Genomic DNA, 15,655 nt, shown 5'->3' with positions numbered 1-15,655 from the left:
GTGGTTGCTTATCAACCAGACCTGCACCTCCTACAGGGAGGTGCTGGCTGGCAGAGGGGCAACAAGGGCCAGAGCTTGTGTAGGGCTTAGGTAGGGGCTCTATGGGCTGGCAAGAATTGCCTAGCAGGCTGGATCCAGCCTGTGGCCCATATTTTGCCTGCCCCTATGTTACCGCAATGGCAGGAGAAGATCTATGAAGCCAAGAATTCAGCATTCCTGAGTTTGCATCCCCTTCAGAATTGTCATTTATTTGCCAAAAAAACCCTTTTGTTGTGAGGGTCCCTGAAGAGCTCACTGCTACCTTTGCTAAGACAGCCTTTTTTGCTCTTCCGTATCATTTGTTACATTTTAGATAAATCTGCAATTGATCCAATTGGATACAGGGATTTTGTAAATCGGAGGTGTCAGACATACAGCCCACAGTACTGTTTCTTCCAGCCCACCAGTAGTCTGGTAGGCTACCAGAAGTAGCGGGTATAGCCTACTGCAGAATTCAGGGTCTGTGGACTGTGATGGACATGGTCATCACTGGCCCACTCCCAGCCTCATGCTGCTGCCTGAAAACAGTCCTGCTCCACCCACATTCCCCTGAACTCATGCTGGGTGTGTCTACACAAGATAGTGATTGCACAGTAGCGTATCACAGCACAGACAGTGCTAATATGCTATTGTGCAGTATTATTCGGCTACTGCACAGTAGCATCACCGAAAAGACATTAGCCTGTGCTGCTGCAGAGTAACTCCAGTTACTGTGCATTTATTTAGTGCTTGCTAATACAAACACTAAATAAATGATCAATAATGACTGTGCAGTATTGCCTCTTGTAAACACACCTGCTGCCACCCAAACACAGTTCTGTGCTGCTCTCCAGCCCCAGATCCACCACAGTTGTTGCTGACCCCATGGATCCAGCCAGGGCCCAGGGAGAATTTGACACCCACGTTGTAAATAGATTTTCTTTTAAGGAGCATGGCCCTCTTCATAAAACAGTTGATCAAAGACAGAGTAAATGTATTGTTGGCTGTGCCACCAACGACTTCTTGTTTGGCCCTCAGTAACTCAGGCTCTTTATCACAGTTCTCTCAAAAGCATAATGGACAGAATGCTGCTTCCCCACTTCAAAAGGACTCTGAGGTATATAGATGAAACGTGCTGTATAAATAGAAAGTATTTTGAAGAGAAGCTCTTTAAGGCATGGACTGTCTTTTTATTCTGTTTGATCACTGCTAACCGTAATAGGGTCCTAATTGATGGCTACGATCCCTAGGTGGTATAGTAATATTACTAGTAATAAATAATATTTTCTGAACAATCCTTCTGCCATCTAAAGGTTTGCATTCTCCTGTCTTCAGTACTATTTACAATTTCTCCCAGATGAATATATGTACATTTCATTAATCATAGTGACTCTATGAATAGATCCTTAAAGATAAAATGAAGTGGGACCACTCTGAGTCATGCTGATTACTACAGAAATTACAAGCCATCCACAATGTATTGCGTACAAAAAATATGGCCTCAGATTTGAAATTTAAAACTTGCTAAAAAGACCCTCCCTTTCAGACACAATTAACCCAATGCACTAGGCCCAGAACTGAGATTTCCTTTTGCAAACCCCAGTCCACTTCAGGAGCTTTAAAAGAGATACACTGGCTCAAAATTGAACATCACCTCTGGGCCCCTGGTCCAATTTGCCATTGCCCCACCACATGCTTTCTGCCCTAAAGGGCATGTGAAACATTCCTGTTCTGAACTGTGGTTATATTCTCACTTGGCAAGCACAAAAACTCTTGGGAGGAGCGGGCAACAGGAACTGGGCCCTATATCTTCCTGAGACACTATTTCTGGTAAAGCTCCTAGTAAAACTTCTACACAGGTCACCAAAAACTGACCTCTCTCAGATTTCTCTAAACTCTTCAGTGAAGCACATATGTCTAGAGGTATAGTGGTGCGAGCCCAGATTGAGACCCAAGAATTTATTAAATCACCTCTAGAAAAGGCAGTCAGGTCTTTCCAGCTTAGTGGGTTTTTCCCAGTTTATGAGTATATGTAAAGGCCCATAAACAACTGCAGTCCTTGTACTCCACTCCAAATACCAAAAATACCCTCACTGGAGCTTTAGTTACTCAAAGTGGCCTGAAAAGGAAGGCAAGGAAGTGCAGGGCCATTTTGGAACCTGCTGGAAGACCAGAAAACCTCAGTGAAGAGCACCTGTTGTTCAGAGATGATTGAAAGAGCATAGCCCCTTCGCATCTCCAAGAAGGATGGTCTAGCTGAGGTGTAGCTCCATATGGCAACAAACATGGGCCAGTGCCACAGCAATATAAAGCAACCTTCAGCCAAGGGAAGAGAAGCAGTCAACCCAAATCATCCCCAAATAAAGCTCATTTACTGGTCATAAGACTGAAAGGCAGGGATCCTGAGGAGGGAGCCAAAAGTAGTAGGGTGAAATCAAAGCCTTTATAATCAAAGGATCCCAAGCCAGATGGGAAAATAACTCTTTCCTCTCTGCAAACATAGAAAACAATTTCCTTTAGGCTTGGAGGGATTCAGGATTCTCAGATATGCAGTAACTCTACCACCACTCTGCCGTGCTGTTCTGAGTTTATCTTCCCTTTGCTTTGTACTTGCATTTATTATCTCATATTTTAGCAGTCTTTCAACTTTATTTAAATACGTTTTAGAAGAGATCAAAAAAAACTTAAATTGATTCATGAGGATTTACGGCAGTATAATTAAAGTGCGTGTTTTCGAATGATTTAAAGACTGATAAGAGCTTGAAACAGCCCGAGATTCTGAGAGGAAATGAGAAACATGACATTTTGAAAAGGAAACCAATTTTCTCCAACTTAAACTGTTGCTCATATAAACTAAATTATAAATATACTCTGTGACTTTAATGGTACAAAGGACTGCTTATGAAAATATGATTAGTAGTGCAATTTTCTGAGGTTTCAACTGCTCTCTTTTCTTTATTGGCTTTAATGTGGCAAAAATCAACACCACCCCTCTCTCCCACTCCCCTCCACTTTGTCTACCCATCTTTCTGAATGAAAATAAAATGACAAATCAAATACCGTGGAATGGCCTAAGGCAGTCTAATAAAGTTCTGCTGAGCAATATCTGAGAATTCAGTGCAATTATAGGGCAGCTCTGGAGTCATCCAAGATATAGAATAAATTATCTTGTGATGCATATGTATACAAGGATATTTTACTAATGTGTAATGGCCTCTTGAATATGTCTGGCCCAATGATAATATTCAACATGCATTCACATCCCTGCTTGATAGAGAGGCAAAGGTTTCATGGGTATACAAATCAAAACTAGATTTTCAGCTGCAAAATTACTCCCTCCAGATCTCAGCTGATAAGGATGGTGTAAGGAAACATGCAATACTGCCACTTACCACTGTACCAGTTCTTTTAATCAATAACCTGCTTTCAAGGATCCACTTCCTCTGGCATTATAAAATTCAGGAACATTACATTGCAATTAGCAATGCCGGCCCCCATCACGCTACTTAGATTTCATGCAGTTTTATCACCGTGTCCTTCAAAAATTCACCACTAGCATATTTCCTCCATATGACAGTATGTATTGTGCTTCAAAAGCCACTAGATAAAAGTCAAACTATCGTTTTAAGCAATAATAATGCAAAAGGAAATGCAAGAAAGCTACATGAGTGCAATGGATACGATGACTTTTATATATTAAATATTAGTTTCTTAGAGTGTCTCTGGGACTCTTTAAATTATTGATATTAATAATTACTGACCTTTCCTGAATGGCATTTCCAACAAAACATTACCATATATTGACATTTATAAATAGGGTGCTGGAAGACTTCGATTTTGGAAAGTCACATAAGATTTCCATTAGGGTTTGCCAGAGTTCCTTGAAATTTCCTCTAAATGCAAGACAAATACAGTGCCACTCAACTGTCTTACCAGTGTTCTGCTCAGACACTCTCAGTCTTTTCTTCATTCCCTTGCAGCTTTTCAGTGATGGGAACATCAAAAAAAAACATACACTAGAGAAGCAATCCCCTTTAAGTCCATTTTTTTTGTTTTGTTTGTTTGTTTGTCTTAATGGCCTTCCTTGCTGTTTCTTCTTTATCCTGGAACAATCCTAGAGAAATTATGCCTTTACTTCCCCCATCTCAGACTCTAATGGGTATTTAATCTTCTTCCATTCAAGCAGTAATAGATTGTTAACTGTATACCTTCACCAACAGGTGCCTGGTGCGTACATAATATCTTTTCATTACACCAGTTAGTGAATTGTATCTGCTTTTATATTAATCTCTTTAGCTTTTCAAAAGCTGTGGCACACATGGTAATTTGAACTCCTAGATGATGACTCATTCTATTGTTCCAAGGCGCACGCAGAGTGAGGCATCATGCCGGCTAGCTCTGTGGTTCTCCTGGGCAAAGCACCTCGTCATGCTAGAACTGTGCAGTAACCGAGGAGGAAAAGTCACTGCCGAAGTCTAAGCCCCATTGAAGTACACAGAAGGGTGCTGTAAAGTAAGTATGGATGAGAGCTAAACCTTTCCTGTTTCTTTCTCCTCTACTTGTTCTGCCTCCCTACAGCACGTGGCTGTTGCTCATTATTAGTGTATATATAGAGTTTCCCTTTCACTGGGATCACAAAGCACTAGATAAACAAAAGTAGACCCACTCATAACACTTTCTTGCACTCCCCAGGCAGGGCTCCCTTTTTGCTCTAGCTCTTATAGAACAATGCAGCAGCAAACAAGAGTCATAAACAGCCCACAGTATGAAGGTCCATAGCCTGAACAAAAAAAAATCTCAGTAAACTGCTTTCAGAAAAGATATCCAAAAAGTAAGACTTTTTAAATATCGCTGCCACCAAAATATATTTTTGTTTCTCCCTAGTCACAAATCATTTCCGCAGAGATAATTATAAGGTGACAAACTGGATTTCTGGTGTCACGTGAATCTGGCAAGAGGAAACAGGAAGGTTAGTAAACCAGGAAGCGCCTATATCTAAGTATGCAGTAAAGATGGAACATGGCCTAGAAAAATAAAATCACCCTGACAGTCTAGGGATGAGCTAAAATGTGATGAATACTCTGCTAGTGCAGTAACCTAAAGTATTCATAGTGGATTCAAGTCTCTAAAGGCAACATATGTAATGAGAGTATGTGTGTGTGAAAGTGAGAGAGATATATAGTTAAAAAACAAATAATAAAAAAAACAATACAAGTATGGTGGTAATGTGAGCAGTTAGGCTATCCTGAATGCTGAACTAGTAAAAACCCTGAAATAGCTCTATGGTCATTCTTTTCATATTCAATTAAAACAAGTTCATTAGGGATATTGTTTACTCTGCAGTAGCAAATCTTTTTTCTACCTTTTCCCAAGGATGGAGTTTTCAGATCAATAAAGATGAAACAAATATTAAAACAGCACCTAATTTTAAAAACTTTGGAACCATATTATGCATTTATCCCAAAGGGCTTGTGCTAATAGCTGACTGACAAACCACGCCATCTCTTGAACCCCTTCTATTCTGTTGAATTTCCAATTAACTTGTCAGCTATAAGGATCTATCCTTTATATATGAACTCTATTACTAGTGCCACAAAGTCCATAAATATGACCTGCATGAGTTCTGCAACACTTAAAATAACAGTAGCAATAATGCATCTTGGCAGGCAGAAACAGTAGAGCTGGAGGAAACTTAAAACTGGAGAGTCTGGTAGGCCAAAGTAGTCCATTATTTTTTGTCAAGTTTTATTGAATTGCTTTGGTCAACATTTTTGTTTTAATTCTTATAAGTTAAATGTTTAATTTTGGGAATTTTTTTACTAAAATTTTGATTTGATTTGAAACAATGCTTCATCTCAATATTTACTTCAATTTTATTGAGACATGATTAGATACAGTATATTAGTCTGAAGTCACACAGAAGATAGGTCAGCGTAACACTTCAGACACGATATTCTCAGCCAGCATGCCAAGGCTTCTGGGGTTCTGTGACATCTTTTTAAGGGTACCCCAATGTGCTATGCAATATTAGCACTGTTATGTATGCAAATACCTACCCATGGTTCTCAAAGATTTCAAATAGGTATCCATAGTGTCAAAAACAGTTCTGACTTGTTATGGTCCTTCTGATTTCTTTACAGCAGAAGAATTGAGATGTTATTTTTCTGTACTAAAAATGTGTGAAAGTTAAGAGGGAATATTTTCCACTTCTGTGAGTGAAGGCAGTAGCACTGGCAGGTTGCCTGTACATCTTCAGACAACCCATTCAGGACTCAGTGGTTAAGTTCAGCTCTTCTCAAGCAGTGTAACTTCCTAGCACAATTTTAAAGTAGTAGCTAGCATCTACTTGTATGAGTTCTGTTGTTTGCTGTGATTAATGAGGGTTACATTTTTAATTAATATAATACTACTCACATAATGGACAAATTTATTATAAAAAAGTCAAAAGTTGATAAACTGTGTAGTGAAATGGTAATGAAGAGTGAATCTTTGTATTCAGAAAGAGATGAACCTGAAGCACGCATAAATTCAAGTAGTGGTATTAATATGAGACTGAAAATAGGTCAGCTGAGACAGTAGAAAACTGTCTAACTATGGGTAAAAAGAAAGAAAGACTTATTTCGGTGGAAGAGGAAATGAGAGTGTGTCTTCAATTCAACTGCAAATTAAAGATATTTACAAGAACCACCTGGCTCAAATGTCTCATTAACTACATTATAATATTATATGTATTCATGCATGGGTTTTTTTGTTTTGTTTAAAAATGTTTCCATTCATATTATTTTTATACACTGTAATAAATAAATTAGTTTTTGATACTGGGTTCCATTAAATTCAGAAAAATGAGGGGTGGGTGGATGGATGGGTGCCTTGAATCCAGTGAGAAGTACCTCAAGACCAAAAACTTGAGAACACCACTGCTTTAGTCTTAAAAGTTTGAGAATCACTGGTCTACAGTTACACTCTGTTACAACCATATCTGCTCTGATCCTACCAATCTGCTACAATACCAACTTTATGACAACAGAATCTCTCTAATCACCACTTACAGCTCCAAACATGAACACCTGGGACACATCATTAATGACATGCAATATCTCCTGGAAAATAGCAACCATCTGAAGATAGCCTTGGAGGACAGGACTATCCTGACTTATAGGCCATCTTTCAAGCTCAAATGGCATCTCTCCAGCAACAGATTACAGTGATCCAATTCTCACTAACCCATCAGGCCTTGTTACAGACTCAGATGCCAGCCGTGGTCCCTTATCGACACAGAACACATCATCACTATATAATATGAAATATATGAATAATGAAATATAACATCTGGCATTCATTCACCTGCTTATAGTGCTCCTCTGCTATCCACACTGACCAGATGGGTCAAATCCTATATAAAAGAATGAATGAACACTCATTTAACCTCAACATCAGAAACACACAAAAGCCCGTGGGAAAATACTTTAACCTCCTTGGACATTACATCACTGACCTCAGAGTAGCTCTTCTTAAACAAACAAACAAAAAGTTTAAAACAAACTTGAATGCAAAATTGCATAACTAGTAATCACCCACAGACTGGATTGTGTTAACCATGGTCTCAACAGTAACTATAGATTCTTATCTCCATTACTTGGACTAGCTGCTAACTCCAGTGTCCCTCAAGGCATTAGCTGCCGTGTTGATCTCAGCTGATTTAATTAACCTACTTAATTCCCTCTCTTCAGTGTGCTTTCCTCCCCTGACCTTTTCCCTTCTATATAACACTCTCTCTTTCTGCCAGTCTATAGCATCTAATGAAGTAGGTTGTTGTCTATGAAAGCTCATGCCTAACTGAACCTGTTGGTTGCTAAGGTGTTCTACCTTCTTCACTTTTATTTAAAAATATTAAGTGTGAAAGAAACCTGGAAATGAAACATTCCATTCTACCCCAAATGATTTGGTTTTTTTTTTACTGTCATTTCACTGAATTTTTAACAAAAGTGTTCATCTCTGATTGATCCAAAATGAATATTATTGATTTCTGCCCCACCTCTAAGCAAACTAAAAACTTGGCTAGTCACACAGCTCTAATAATTTTGGAAGATTCTTAAAATGCATAAAAGAATGCATGTTATGCTGCAGCCTTACTGCTCTCTTTCTGGTACTTAACACCCTACATGTAGAAGCAGGAAGTAATCCTTCTATTACAAGCCCTATGGACTTGTAGGAAATATTTATGTAGTCAGGCAAGGAGCTGGGTATATTTAAAGGATGGAAGTCAGGAACAAGGAATTTGGGGGTTACTGCTGGTGTACTTGTGCTTGGGGTTTGTAGCCTCCTGAGTGAATTCTCAACACATTGCAGGGAAAGCTCAGCTAAGAGACAGGCTGAGGCTCAGATGAAGACTTGGGTCACACTGAACTACCATGAGGAGTTTCAGTGTAGATGGTTGGCAAATATGACCTTGAGGCTGGCCTTCAGGTTGACTCCAACTGGCAGTATAGACACAGTTCCAATACAAATCTCTCTTTGTTTGTACACCCCAGATTTTGCATTTTTGTCTCCCTAACATTTTCATTTGTTTAATTAGATTTGGTCACCTTTGATTAAGCAACTGGAGGAAAAATAAAGGTAAGAGGGTTTGTACAGTGAAAATGTCTGAATATCTTAGAATTATGTTAAAAGAAAAGAACACTTATGACAGAACATTTCATGTGATAAAAGGTTATTAATTGCTAATGACTATTTGGTGGTATAACTTTTAGAATCCAATACTGTAGTAATGTTGTATAAAGTACCTAGACATCTTTAAGAACACACTATTATCAAATGACTACCTGAAATTCAGTGGTTGTCTCTCACATACAAGATGCTGTGGCCATAAGGAACAGGACTACAAACAATGGACTCAAGCTGAAGCAAAGGAAAATTAGGTTGGAGATTAGGAGGAATTTACTAACTAAAAGAATGGTCAAACATTGGAACAGGCTACCTAGATAAGTTGTGAATTCTCCATTCCTGAAAATTTTCATGAACACATTGGACTGACATTTGGCTGTGGTGGTTTAGTCAGGGCTGATCCTGCCTTTAGCAGGGGGTTGGACTAGATGACCTTGTGAACTCCCCTCCAGCCCTACTTTGCTATGACTTTATAATCCGATAAACCCTCACCATGAAAAAAAATGAGTTAGCCATCTTTGTTGTCTTTTCATTTTTTTAGGTTTTTATTTGCAACACATGTATGAAATGTGACAGGGACTCTTGCCTCCAGGAACTAGGAATGAGAATCAGAGTCTTTCAACTCTAGATCACCATTTCAAATCCAAGCCCAGCTGGGGTAAGCAAGCAACATGACCTAGCTCCCTTGTGATATCTTGATATAGGCATTTTATCAGAGGTGAGGTATTAGCAAACCTGCATTATTGCTGTTGATGCTTTACTTGCCCACTGTCACGGCGTGGGGCCTAGGAGCGGCCGTGATCCCGCTAGCGCCCCTTTACCGTGCTAATTAGGAGATCCAGCACCCTCTTAATTCTCGCCCGCCACGTCTTTGATCTTTTATAATGTAAGATGGTAGGCTGCTTTTGATCTCCTGATATCCAAGGGTGACTTGGTGCACCCCCAGCCTTATGGGCTATGTGTGCCTCCTACCTCCCCTTTAGCACGCCCCAAGCCTCAGTTATTCCAGACGTTCTTGTGTCTCCAATCTTAGAATGCTCGCCCTCGCTGGGGCCTGTGTCTGCGCCGCTCGCCCTCGCTGGGGCCAAGTACCGCCCTCACAGGCTGGGGTCACACCCCACTCACCACACCACACTGCTGCCAAGCCACCGCACCTTCCCAGCGCTGCTTGGTGCCCAAACAGGGCACCCAGGAACCTCCAGACTACTGGGGAGCTCCTGTAAGGCCTCCTCACACCCCTACAGCCTCACCCAATCCTCCGGTATGATATACACAACAGAACCATAAGCCCACCCGGCTGTAACAAAACAATAGGCCTACTGGCTATACCCAAACAATAAGCCTACCAGCTACCACATAAAGTCCAGGCCCATCTGGCTCTCTTGCCAAAGCCTCCTGGTCAGGCTTCTCTTCACCTTGACCATCACGCCACCCTCTGGGTGCTCAGGCTACACTGCTTGGCTTAGCTCTCCTGCAAAACTCCTACACCTCCAACTGCCAGAAGGAAACTGCTAGGCAGGCTCCAGCCTGGCTGTTTATAAGGGCCCGGCCCTGCCCCCTTCTGGTCACCTGACCAACCTGGTTACTCCAGCAACCCACAGCTGAGCTGCCCTGGTGATTGGCAGCTGTTCTTCACCCTTTTCTAGGCACAAGATCACATAGGTGCCTTGTGACACCCACTAAGTAAACAAAGGATTTAAGACTTGACTTCAGCTCACAACCTCACATGATTGATCACTTTCATATGTAAACTTAAATTTTACAACAAAGGAAAAATATTCATATACAAACTAAAAAACTTCTGGGCTTTTCTCCTATTGGAATTCTTTCTATTTTTTCCAAACCTTCCTGAAGTGTTACATTTCCCCACAAAGCTGCCTTCTGGAACTACCTGCCTTCCATTCAACCTGGGATCAATGTAGTGAGACAGTAGACTTTCATGAAGGTAGGGCAGCTGGGTGAAATAAGGGGCAGGATGTTGAATGGAATCAGTATGAAAGATTTATTTTCCCCATTATTTAACTTATCCTGTCCAGAAGCAGTGAAATGACCTGACTTCAGAGGTCAGGTAATGTAGGTCCTGATGAATCACAAGAGATAGATGACACTGCTGGCAAGTGACATGACACCATCCTTGCTTTAGGAAGTACATCACTTGAGCAAAACTCCCTTTTTTCTCTATAAACTGAGTTAAGAACTCTCACCATCTTGCATAAAGTACTGCCTGTGGGCTGCTAAACTGGCCATAAATCCCATTTTTATCACCACCTCACATTCCCTAAATAAACATTTCATTACTCTCTTGACTGTAACCACTTTTCACTTGCCGACAAATCAGAAAACTGTGAATCCTTAGGCATATGAACATCTGCTTGGCACCTGAATTCAAACATTTTGCTCCCATTCATAAATTCTGGAGAGAGCCAAACAAGACTCACGTTTATGGTGGAAATGTTTCTACCCAAGTCTTGAACAAAATATTTCTAGCAGATATACAGTGCTAATGATGAGGGCTCGCTTCTAACCAGCTGCAAGACTTTGTTAAGCCCTGCTATTCTAAAGAACCAGATGGATGTAGCAACTGGAGGTAGAATGCATTGGATCTAATCCTGTATCTACTCAAGACAATGGAAGTCTTGTTAATGCATTCATTGGGCTGAGGGATGTATGTTTTGTATTTAAGGTTTTCCTTAGAAGTTTTGAATAAGATGGGTCCAACAAGCAATCCTCAAACTGATGATTCTTAAACATTCAGATCCAAAACTGTGCTGATCTCTATACAGGGCTAAGCAAGTCCTAAGACCTTGAACACTATCTAGTAAAGGGGACCTTCATATCCAGATCAGAATCTGAACTTTGCAGCACGTGCTAAATTCCACAACAAAGTGGGCGTGTCTACACGTGCATTTATGCTGGCTTAAATTTACTGCGAGCAAGCAGGAATAGGCTGATGTCTACACATGCAGGTGTTAAAGTACATTAATGCTGTGTGTGGACTGACTTGGGACTAAAGTCAGTCCACACACAGTGTTACTGCACAGTAAGGTAACACACAGGGTTACTGACTTAGTCTTACTAAATTTAGACCAAGTCAGTCCACACATAGTGTTACTATGCAGTAAGGCATCTACGCATGCATTATTGTGCAGTAACTAATCAGGCATAAATTTGATACCTGCATGAAGCAGGTATCAAATTTATGCTCAAGTCAGCATAAGTCGCCATACTTACTGTGCATTATGGGCATGCATGTGTAGCCATTTGCCCGTACTATGCAGTTATTTTGGTTACTGCGCTGTAAATGCGCATGTGTAGACGTGCCTAGCGTAGCCTAGACATGAGTCACTTCAGGTAAACATACCCATCACCGTGTCTATGAATTGGCTCCAAATGCTTTACACAGTCATGATAAAGAACAAAAATGTTTGTCCAAGGCAACCTGTCATGTTTAATCAAGCTACTCAACATAAAAACAGCAACAGTATGATTGTTCATCTCTTGACCCACACATTCAGCAAGACAGACAATGATTTATAAGGACTACATCAGAAAACAAGTTAATTTACATATGGGGGAAAACAATCCATAATATTCTGTGAATTTACTACCTTACCTTCCAAGTTCTTCCTGCAGTCTCACCTACCATAATGTATACAGAGAGCTGCCATCTGATAACTGCTAGACAGGTGACAACTTGTGATTACTGCTGCTAATTAGCTATGGATTGGATGCGCTATCTATGACAAAATAGTTTATTTTTGTTACCCTTTTCTCCCTCCCTACACCTGCTTATTTGCTTCATTTACACATTAGCTCTTGTTTTTTAGATGGTAAGCTCTGTGTAGTAAGGATGCTCATTTCATTATAAATTTGTACAATGCTTAGCATTATCAAGCCTTAAGCTGGTTGAATGCTAGGCTCTATTGCAATGTAAATGTTATTTGGGTTCTTTAAAATAGTTATTTAGCATGCTAACCTAGAAACTGTTAAATAGCACAATTATAAAAACATAGAAGAGAAGTTCATGTATCACCACTTGTGCTCTTTGGAAAGCTTTTTGCATTCTTTTGAACAAAGAATTGTTGTATCTAAGATAAGCATACAAAAGTGTCATGAAATCAAGAGTAATTCTGGTCATTGCTTTCCCCAGAAATCCAGTAGGGAATGTCTTTTAAAAGACACTATGGCAACAAAGAGCGAGGTGCCTTTCAATACATCACACTTCTTATGGCTTTCTAGGTTAATTTACCAGGAGGGAATACAGTTTTGGCTAATTGTTCCTTAGGTTAAAAAAAGCATATCTGGAATGATGCTATAACTGCAGGTATTGGCAGTGGCACTGCAGGATCATAAGTTTCATGTAAAGTAATCCTTTTTTTTATCACCATGTTCACTAGCTCTTTATTTCTCAAATAGCTATGAGCTTGTATTTGCTCTAGAAACTCTTGCAACATTACTAAAAGCAAGAGCTTTACTTACTGCCAGAACATAATCTCTAACAGATGCCTTCTTTGCTGGAGGAGGGAATGTAGTTAATGCAAAAAAAAAAGTGGAAAGGCTGTTAGTTTCTATTCCTGATTCGGCCTTTGAATGACTACATGGTAATGGGCAAGTCACGTCACTGGTTTGTGCCTATTTTCCCTCTGTGGAATGAGAATCATAACACCCATCTTACAAAATTGCATAGAGGCTTCATGAATGTTAGAAAACCTTGCAGATACTAAGATGAAAGCACTCTACACATGCAAAATATTTTTATGATAATTTTATTACCTGCAATCTATTTTTGATTTGAGCCTCAAAAAGTAGAATGCAGTGGCCATGAACAAATCAAGATCATGTATGTTTTGGCAAAACAAAGATATGGACAAATATTTTTAAATGTGGACAGCAAAAATTCAGCAATTAAACCCATGTTTGGGCACCTCTGTCAACAGCTTTGCTTTCAGAGTGACTAAGCTCCCACAACTTCTCACTGATGTTACTGAAGATACAGAGTGCTCAGCCATTTTCAGAATAAAAAGTTTATTTCAGAACTAAACCTGAGCACAAAATAAAGTCTCTGTGAGAGTACAAAGTGCAAGAATCTTTCAAGGTACAGTTGTGGAGTTTAGAAATGGTAGCTGTCTCTGCAAAGGTTTAGTACACAAAAGAGTCATTGCATTTTTATAACTGCATACGCTGCAGGTACTCACAACCTGTCAGAACCAAAAAGGGATTGATGTGAAGTACATGTGTGGGTGAGGAGGACTGATTGTATTTATGCATGAGTAGTGCACAGTATCAAGAGATTCTCGCAATTCCTTTTCAGCATAAAGAAGGATACACTTTTAGATAACAACAGTTTATAGTGTGAAATATTCATTGTGTAATAAATTATTTTAATACTGTCTTGTGAAATATAAAACTTTTAAATCATTTTTGGCTTCTATTGTATGTTCCCACTTATCTGAAAGTCACTAAAATCAAATCTAGTGAATTTAGAAATTAAATCAAAGCTTTAATTCCAGTAAAGTGCCCAGCACCTATTGGAAATTTAAATAAAGACCTCAGAACTTAGCCCTGAATTCATAGTTAAATATATTTATGACATAGCACTTGGAGAGTTACTCAAGTCTGTTATATGCATTCTTCATTAATTAGTGAAGTCTGAGATACTGAGAGATAGAGTTTATCTTGGCATATACCTACCTTAAATAATGTTAAGAAATAAATCTATACTCTTAAAAAAAAAGAATTGGGGTGTTTATTAATTATCTTCAGCATGTATTTCCAATATGCTGGAATTCCTTTTTTTTCTAAAGTGACCACTGTCGGGAGAGGAGACTGAATGGTTCATACTGTCCTTGCTTTCACTGCTGAGGCTGATAACTAAGGTGGAAAGGAAATATCAAATGTGGCACCTATAGATAATGAGATGGTTCAGGGCATATGTCAACATCTAATGCGGCATAGGATTTTTTTCCCAATGGGCACATTGTTCTAGAAGTACCTATTACAAAGTTGCTTCTCCTGCTAGTCCAGCTAAATGGACCACTGCTGTCATCCTGTATAACATTCTTGTTTCCCTCTATGGACATTTGTTCCACTGAAACCATACCACAACTTCACGTGGATTAATGTCAGAAAAAACAGTTGGTTACTATCAATTTAGATATATAAGTAAAATTAAAGGTTTCTGAACCTTATGTGTCTGTTACTTAAATCATCATTTAAAAAAGAAACAAAAAACCTTTATCTCACTGAAGTTTATATCTGTTTAACCTCCATGGATACCCATCACTGACCTCAGTGATGACCTCAGTAGCTTTTCTTGAACAATGAAACTTTAAAGTCTGATGTAAATATGAAATTTCAAAGAAATAAATCACCCACACACTGAATTGTTCTAAGTATGATCTCAAAAGAGACTCTGGATATTTATCCCATTACCTGGGCTAGTTTATATGCTTTATGTCTGTTGATCTCTTTAACTTGCCTTTACCCTTCACCACTCTCTATCCTTTCCACCTGCTTTCCCTATGCTTTGTACTACTTCATTTCTTTCAACTTAGTACACCTGCTCTCTGCAAGCCCTTTCATAGCATTTAACAAAGTAGGCTTTCACTTAAGACAATTTATGTCTTTCTGAATGAGTTAGTCTCCAGTGTGCCATATGGCTCTGCCTTCTTTCTACCTGTTTATTTGTCCCCACATTGAGTTTCACAGATTCACAGAAGTTTAGAGCTGGAAGGGACCTTGTGAGGTTATTGGGTCCAGGGCAGGAAAGACTACTGGGGTCAAATAACCCCAGCAAGGTGTGCATTCAGTCTCCTTTTGAAGATGTTGATTATGCACATTGATCAGATAGAAAAAAATACCTCTAAACTTTCAGTTACAGTTATCATATTGGGGAAGTGTTGTTTTTCAATTGATATACTCTAATAATTCTGTGCTTGATACTAGAGGCAGATTAGAATTCACCTTATTCTCT

The sequence above is a fragment of the Gavialis gangeticus genome, unplaced genomic scaffold (assembly GCF_001723915.1).
Source record: "Gavialis gangeticus isolate Ggan-Ray unplaced genomic scaffold, GavGan_comp1, whole genome shotgun sequence".
In the NCBI taxonomy this organism is placed as follows: domain Eukaryota; kingdom Metazoa; phylum Chordata; order Crocodylia; family Gavialidae; genus Gavialis; species Gavialis gangeticus.
This window is presented reverse-complemented; position numbering follows the sequence as displayed.